Source organism: Macaca nemestrina, chromosome 8 (genome assembly GCF_043159975.1).
Source record: "Macaca nemestrina isolate mMacNem1 chromosome 8, mMacNem.hap1, whole genome shotgun sequence".
Classification (NCBI taxonomy): Eukaryota; Metazoa; Chordata; class Mammalia; order Primates; family Cercopithecidae; genus Macaca; species Macaca nemestrina.
The window spans coordinates 94,351,101-94,359,039 of NC_092132.1; positions in this window are offsets into that span (position 1 = coordinate 94,351,101).

A 7,939-nucleotide genomic window follows, 5' to 3' on the forward strand; every position below is an offset into this window, starting at 1 on the left:
AGTGGGGGAAGTTCAAGTCATCATTATCTTTTTTCTTTCCATGAATTGAAAAAAGCTTATTCTTTGTTTGTTCCCTTATTGGCACAGGCAGAATCTCTCTAGTTAGCTGTACAAATTTACAAGACCATGTTTTTACCAGTGTTTGGTGTTTGAATGTATAAATTATGTAATGCATATATCATTGTATAAAAATGAGGACTTTTAAAACACACTGTTCATATATAATACATTGAAAGTGGTTTATTATGACTTAGGTGTGCAGCATTTTAACTCTCTACTACTAAAATCAACTTTTACTTCTGTCTTCTCAAAGCGTAGTCACCACAACTCTGACAGCATGAGAGTTTGTAGTGAGGTGATGATGTGCCACATGTGAGTAACAGACATCACCTGAATATGATAGTCATACTTTCACTACTTTTTGTTTTTCAACAATAGTTTGGAAATTTTTTCTGAAAAAAACCCTATATTTTTCTGGAAACATTTGATCTTTCTGATCATTCACAATTCCTGATCATTACAGCATCATTTCCTATTAATTTATGTGATAGAGATGTTAGCATTTATTCTCCTGGCATTAGATTTCAGAAATATAAACAACTTAATAATATTATTGACACACAAGCGTCAATAATACTCATTTGGATAAGGAAAAATACCCTCATCCAAATTTTGTTATATACTTGAAGAGGGAAAACATAAACAAAAATCATTTTAAGTGCTCTTGCTTGATGAGTTTCATTTTCCTTTGGCTGAACTGATCTTAAATTTATAATTACATTTTTCTTATTTAAATCTAGTTACAGAGTTTCTATTATTTTCAAAGAATATGCCTTGAATTTCAAAGACTCTTATAAATATACTTTGAATTGCCTTTAAAATGTTATGTCATAGAGAGCCCATACCCACTCACCATGTCTCTTATTCACATCCTGACTTCCCAGCTACCACTCTATTACCAGGTTTAAAGTCCCAAGTTGTACCAACTGTCCAGAAGAGATAGAAGTTGATATCACCTTTAGTTGGGCAGATAAAATGCTGCATTAGTAAGTCTAAATATGTCACTTTTAATATATTATAAATATACACATTTAAATATTTCATCAAGTTCATCTTTCAAGTATTGAACTCTTGGAAAAAAGGCAATGTGAAAGTTATGTAAAATTATATTAAAATGTTCTCCCTTAAAACAAATTTATTCATTCTACAATGATTTCATTTTAAATGAGAAAAAACAAATCGTGTATTCTCCCCATAGCTACACTGATATTAAATATCTAACAACAGTTTGACTATTTTCTTATAATCACAGATTATCCAAGTTTAAATTCCTTCCACAGAAAAACATCCTATATGTAGTATTCTGGGTTTGTTTTCTTTGATTTTCCTCACATCAAGTGGAGAAAAATGGTTGGACAGCATCTTGTGCTTTAGGACACAGTAGGTGAGCTGAGGATCAGGACCACATGCACCTAGTGTGCGTGCCTCTGGCCCACATTGCTTGGCAAGCTTCCTGCCTAAGCCCAAGCATCCTGCCTGAATCCTGGCAACATTGGTCCCAGATGGTCATTATCAACTGGAGTGAGCCTGGGAAGTCAGACCTATTGCCAATCTGTGAAGGAGTTAATCTTTAAATTATCCAAAGAATGTGCCTCTGGAATATTTATATATAAAGAACAAAATTTCTAATACAATTTAGAAGACTTGTATGCTAATTTTGGTTTGTTTTCCAAATCAGAATTCACCAGTAGTTGTCACCCAATCAGGCTGCTAAAGCAACATTCTGAAGTTTAGAGAGTGTGTGGTACACAGGTTCATTTTGTGTCACTTTTACTGGGTTTTACCTAAGAACCCAGAATGTATGCCAGATTCCTCAGATCTGTGGCTGACGTACAAAAATTCCATTTTTCCCCTCTACAATATATTCTTTTCTTGGTTAATAACGAGATCACGAGAAATCATAATAACCTTGACCCTATGCCATTCTTAATGCAGTTGTCAGCAGCTATCCATTCTTAGGCATAGACACTGGGGGGACAGCTAGTCTATGTTAAAGTCAGGGGTTCTCAAAACAGTTTTTTTTAAACCATATTCCTGATTTTCACCAAGTCATGAGTGATCATATCAGATTATTTATAATACTTTACTTTTTCTAATCATATTATTTCATAGAAGAAATGTGATCCATAGGCAATTTATAGAGGAATGTAATGAGTTTTCCTAGAATTTTTGGAAAAGAAATGAGACCTACTCAATTGAAATTAATGAGCGGCAACATATAATGTGAGATTCCCACTTCTAAAAGTGTGTATTCTTAGAAAGAGGCACAGATGAAACATGTTAAAAGATTGAAAGGGCAGGTGTCCACTAGAAATGGTTATGAAAATCCTGGCCTGAGTCAATAGCCCGCTGACAGCAGAACAAAAAAAGAGAAAGTTAGCATTTTTCAGTATTTAATTCAGTTGGAGAGCCAGGTCATCTCATATTGTACAGTCACAGATGTTTAAGTACAATGATTATGCCATTTGACATATGGTTGAAAATTCTTTTTTCTAATTTGTAATTTAAAAAAATTAAAGAATTAAAATGGTTATTTGAAATTAGTAATAGATCTCAAAATCCAGACATATGGTGACCATAATTATAAAACATTGGCTTTGGGACCACATGTTCAAAACATGGAATCTGAAAGTGAGTGTTAATTCATATTCCTTGCTATTGCCTAGTAGCCATTTTTAAAAATATAGCACTAATAGATACTTGGCAGTGAGATCTTCAAATATGGTATTATTATCCTCTTTTAATATATGAGAAATGTTAAAGCATGTAGAAGTTTTAACATTTCTAGGAACACATCTAAGAAGTGAAGAAGTTAGTGGGGATTTAAATTAATACTACTTTTATTGTGAGGCATATATATTTTTTGTAACAAGAGTGGAACCATGATACATGTGATACATGTGTATAGCCTTATAACTTGAAAAATAAATAGAGGCCGGGTGCGGTGGCTCACGTCTGTAATCTCAGCACCTTGGGAGACTGAGGTAGGAGGATCACGAGGTCAGGAGTTCAAGACCAGCCTGACCAATATGGTGAAACCCCGCCTCTACTAAAAATACAAAAAAATTAGTCGGGCATGGTGGTGCGCACCTGTAGTCCCAGCTATTTGGGAGACTGAGGCAGGAGAATCACTTGAACCTGCGAGACGGAGGTTGTAGTGAACCAAGATACTGCCACTACACTCCAGCCTAGGTGGCAGAGTGAGACTCCATCTCAAAAAAAGAAAAATAAATACAGGTAGATTTATTTTTTAAAATTCAGTTTAATCTTGGTTTCCTTATTTAGACATTTCCAATTATCTCAAGAAGAGCGAATTGTTCTTTCTTCATAATTTTGCTTAAACTACTATGATAGCTATTGCTTAATTATCATTGCTTTTTCCCTTCCTTACTCTGGAAGTAGACTTCCTGGGTCCAAATTCTAGAACAACAGTACTAGCTGTTTAAGGTATTCAATATCTGTGTCTCAAGTTCTTCAACTGAAAATGGTAATCATAATGATACAACTACCTCATCAGGTATAATATATGCAAAGCTCTTAATATTGTGTCTAACACATATAAGCATTCATTATTTTTATTAGTTATGCCATCAATATATACCTTAATATATATGTATTAATTATATCTTAATATATAATGCAGTATAATTATATATTAATAGTGTTTAAATTGTGAACAAAGTTATAGTCTCCTTGGGTACAGCAACTATGTTTTATTTATCTTTGTGTCTCCTGTACCTAATCATGCATCTGATACATTGCAGGCTTTTGTAAATGTCCAGTGAATTCACAAATAGGAAGTAATTTCCCAAAAGCTGATAACATTTAATTTAACAGATTTGTTTCTCACTACAACAGTGAATTGTAGTCAAAGGTAACAGCCCTAGAACACAAACATCCTCAGGGAAGGAACTGAGTTTTATTCACATTTTATTCATTGTATCTGGCAAAATGGCAGCTAGTTAGTGTTTGAAACTTAGGTTTAATTTAAACTTCATTGATACTTTATAAGTTGAGAGAAACACTTTCTCTCTTAACTGTTTTGAATTCAGCAATAACAATTGATATAAGCAATCATAAAAATGGAATTTAATAACTAAACATGCAATGGAAAAATCTATTTTATAGAAGAGTGTGAAAAAAATATCATGTAACTCATTTTAACTCTTGCCATAAATGGGAAAATAAAATCTTACAGTGCTATGCCATGGATATGCAAACCACTTGACAATAGGGATCCTTTCTCTGTGTGTTGTTAGGCAAATAGTGACAATAAAAGACAATTAATAAAAGAGTTAGTATCATACCTGTGGGCAGCCTGATGGCTTGCTAAAAGTGTACGTACATGTCTGCACGTGGATGTACACATGCCCACACCCACACATAATTAAAATAAAATCTTTAGACACATTAAACAAAGTTTAATTGAGCAAAGAACATTTGTGATGCAAATTGGGCAGTTTTCAGAAGCAAAAGTTGTTCACAGCATTCCTCAAGTTCTGCAATGTGAGTCGACAGAATTTTTAGGCAGAAAATGGAAGTGAGGTACAGAAACAGCAAAAGGCCTTATTTGGGCATGGTCACCAGTTGGCAGCCTCTGATTGGCTGAAGTTCAACTACTGTGATTGGCAGAGACTCAGTTGTTACAAAAAATCTGCTAAGTTAGGCTTTCAGTTGGTTTACCTACTAAGTCACATTGCAGTTTTTATGTAGAAACTCAAGAAAAAGAGACAGTCTCTGGCCAAATTTCTTTTAACTCAATGTATATATGCACAGAGACACAGATATATATTGTCATATATGTTTCTACGTGTATGTGTATATATATATGCTTATATATATCTCATTTCTATGTATTTATCTTCTTTTCTGTTGAGTGCTACTGCTATTGCTAATGAATTTTTTTCATGAACACAATGAAAAATATTTAGTGCCATTTCCTTGATCCTCAAGATACTAGGTTGGAGCAAAGGTAATACAGTTTTTGCATTGTTGGAATTTGCCATTTGATATTGGAATACGTTCTTAAGTAAATGTGGTCATGTTATACATCATTTTAATGGGCAATTTTCACTTTATTTTTTTTCTGCTAATGACTTACCATTTGTTTATTTTATGTTTACTTTAGACTATAGAAATGATGTTAGACAAAAACCAAATTCAAGCTATTTTCTTATTTGAGTTCAAAATGGGTTGTAAAGCAATGAAGACAACTTATAACATCAACAACATATTTGGCCCAGAAATTGTTAACAAATGTCCAGTGCAGTGGTGGTTCAAGAATTTTTCCAAAGAGATGAGAGCCTTGAAGATGAGGAGCTTAATGGCCGGCTATTGGAAGTTGATAACAAACAACTGAGAGCAATCATCAAAGCTGATCTTCCTACGACTACACAAGTTGCCAAATAATTCAACGTCGACCATTCTACTGTCGTTTGACATTTGAATAAAATTGGAAAGGTAACAAAGCTCAGTAAGTGGGTGCCTCATGAGCTGACCAAAAAATAAAAAAAATAAAAAAAAAATAAATCGTCGTTTTGAAGTGTCACCTTCTCTTATTGTACGCAACAACAACGAACCATTTCTCGATCAGATTGTGATGTGGGATGAAAGGTGGATTTTATAAGACAGTCAGTAATGACCAACTCAGTGGTTGGACTGAGAAGCAGCTCCAAAGCAATTCCCAAAGCCTAACTTGCACCAAAAACAGGTTGTGGTCACTGTTTGGTGGTTTGCTGCCAGTCTGATCCACTACAGTTTTCTGAATCCTGGTAAAACCATGACCTTGGAAAAGTATGCTCAGCAAATGGATGAGATGCACTGAAAATTTCGATGCCTGCTTCCACCATTGGTCAACAGAAAGGGCTCAATTCTCCACTGCAACGCAGGACTGCACATCACACAACCAATGCGTCAAAAATTGAACGAATTCGGTTGGAAGTTTTGCCTCATCCGCCATATTTACCTGGCCTCTTGCCAACTGACTACCACTTTTTCAAACATCTTGACATTTTTTTTGCAGGGAAAATGCTTCCACAACCAGCAGGATGCAGAAAATGCTTTCCAAGAGTTTGTCGAATCTCGAAGCATGGATTTTTACACTACAGGAATAAACAAACATTTCTAGTTGACAAAAATGTGTTGATTGCAATGGCTCTTAATTTGATTAATAAAGATGTGTTTGAAACTAGTTATAATGATTTTAAATCCACTGTCTGAAACAAAAATTACTTTTTCACTAACCTAATAGGGCATATTTTCTTTAAATATCTGACTTTTAAAAATTGCTTATGACTAAATGATAAAATATTGACACCATATCATTTAGTATAAGATACCACAGATTGTAGTATTTACCATTATATAAGGTACTACTAAATAAAAACACCGCAGGGAGAATTACATTATAATTTTAAAAATTTGTACATTTTATCCTCATGAACTTTTAAATTAATTCTTATTTAAACACAGATTCTTTTTTCATGTGACTTGTTTGCATAAAGAAAGAAAAAATAAGATAAATACATCAATCAAGATATTTCTTAATCTTGGAGTCCAACTCAGTATTTCTACAGCTTTTTAATGCAAAGTCATTGATGTCTATGATTTTCTAAAAATGATTCATTTATATGCTATAATAAGCTGAGATGATAGAGCCTTTCTTAATGGAATGCCCTGCTCTGGTATTGTCTTCCATGTCACTGATATTCATTAGGGAGGTTTTGATGTTAGTGTTTTCTTTTTTCTTTTCTTTTCTTTTCTTTTTTTTTTTTTTTTCCTTGAGACTGAGTTTTGCTCTTGTTGCCCAGGCTGGAGTGCAAGGGCAAGATCTTGGCTCACTGCAACCTCCGCCTGGATTCAGGCGATTCTCCTGCCTCAGCCTTCCTGAGTAGCTGGGATTACAGGCATGCATGACCATGCCAGGCTAATTTTGTATTTTTAGTAGAGACGGGGTTTCTCCATGTTAGTCAGGCTAGTCTTGAACTCCCGACATCAGATAATCCGACTGCCTCGGCCTCCCAAAGTGCTGGGATTACAGGCGTGAGCCACTGCACCTGGTCATTGCTGGTGCTTTCTTGATTATACCAGCAGGAATTATCTGAATGTTTTTAGAAAAAATCTTGAAATTATATTCTTTCTTCAAATGATTTTTTAAGAGGCCTATTGACTGTCATGCTGAGAGATTGTAGCTGACCATAAAGTCTGCCAGGGACAGAATCAATTAGCCATATTTTTCACCATGATCATTTTTACCTTTTCTGGTATGTGCTATGAACTGCATTAAGAATCAAGATAGTTGGCACCTTAGAATAAAAGGCTGGAGGATCTCAATTCCATAAAACTTTTAGTCAGTTTTCTGTCAGGTCACCTGACACCTATCCAGTTTTTCAGAATGCACAGCAAAATTATTAGGGAAGATTTCATTCTTTGGGATTGTTGTACAGGGTAAACTTAAATATGCAAGCAACTTTTGGTGACCAGCAGTTATTTTAACTTCACAATGATATGCTACTTTTCATAATTGGCATTCATGACCTTCATCTTTGTAGCACTGAATTATAATTTTAAAACATGTCAAAAACTGTGAATAAATCAGTATTTTCTATACAGTTTTATTTTTCTCAAGATTTAAATCCCATTAGAAATTAAGGAGCTTTTGGTGAAAGTAGACAGGAGATTTCTAACACAGTAGTGTTTGATGTCTTAAAAATAGTTCTAGATTATGCATGAGTCTGTCACACCAGACTTTCTTTGTTGTGAACTTCTTGTATCTATTATGAAGAATTTGGCAATTTTTTCTCACATTAATTTATATCAGACACTTATCACAGGCAATCTTCAGAACACAACAAAGTTACAATCAGGGACCATGTGACAT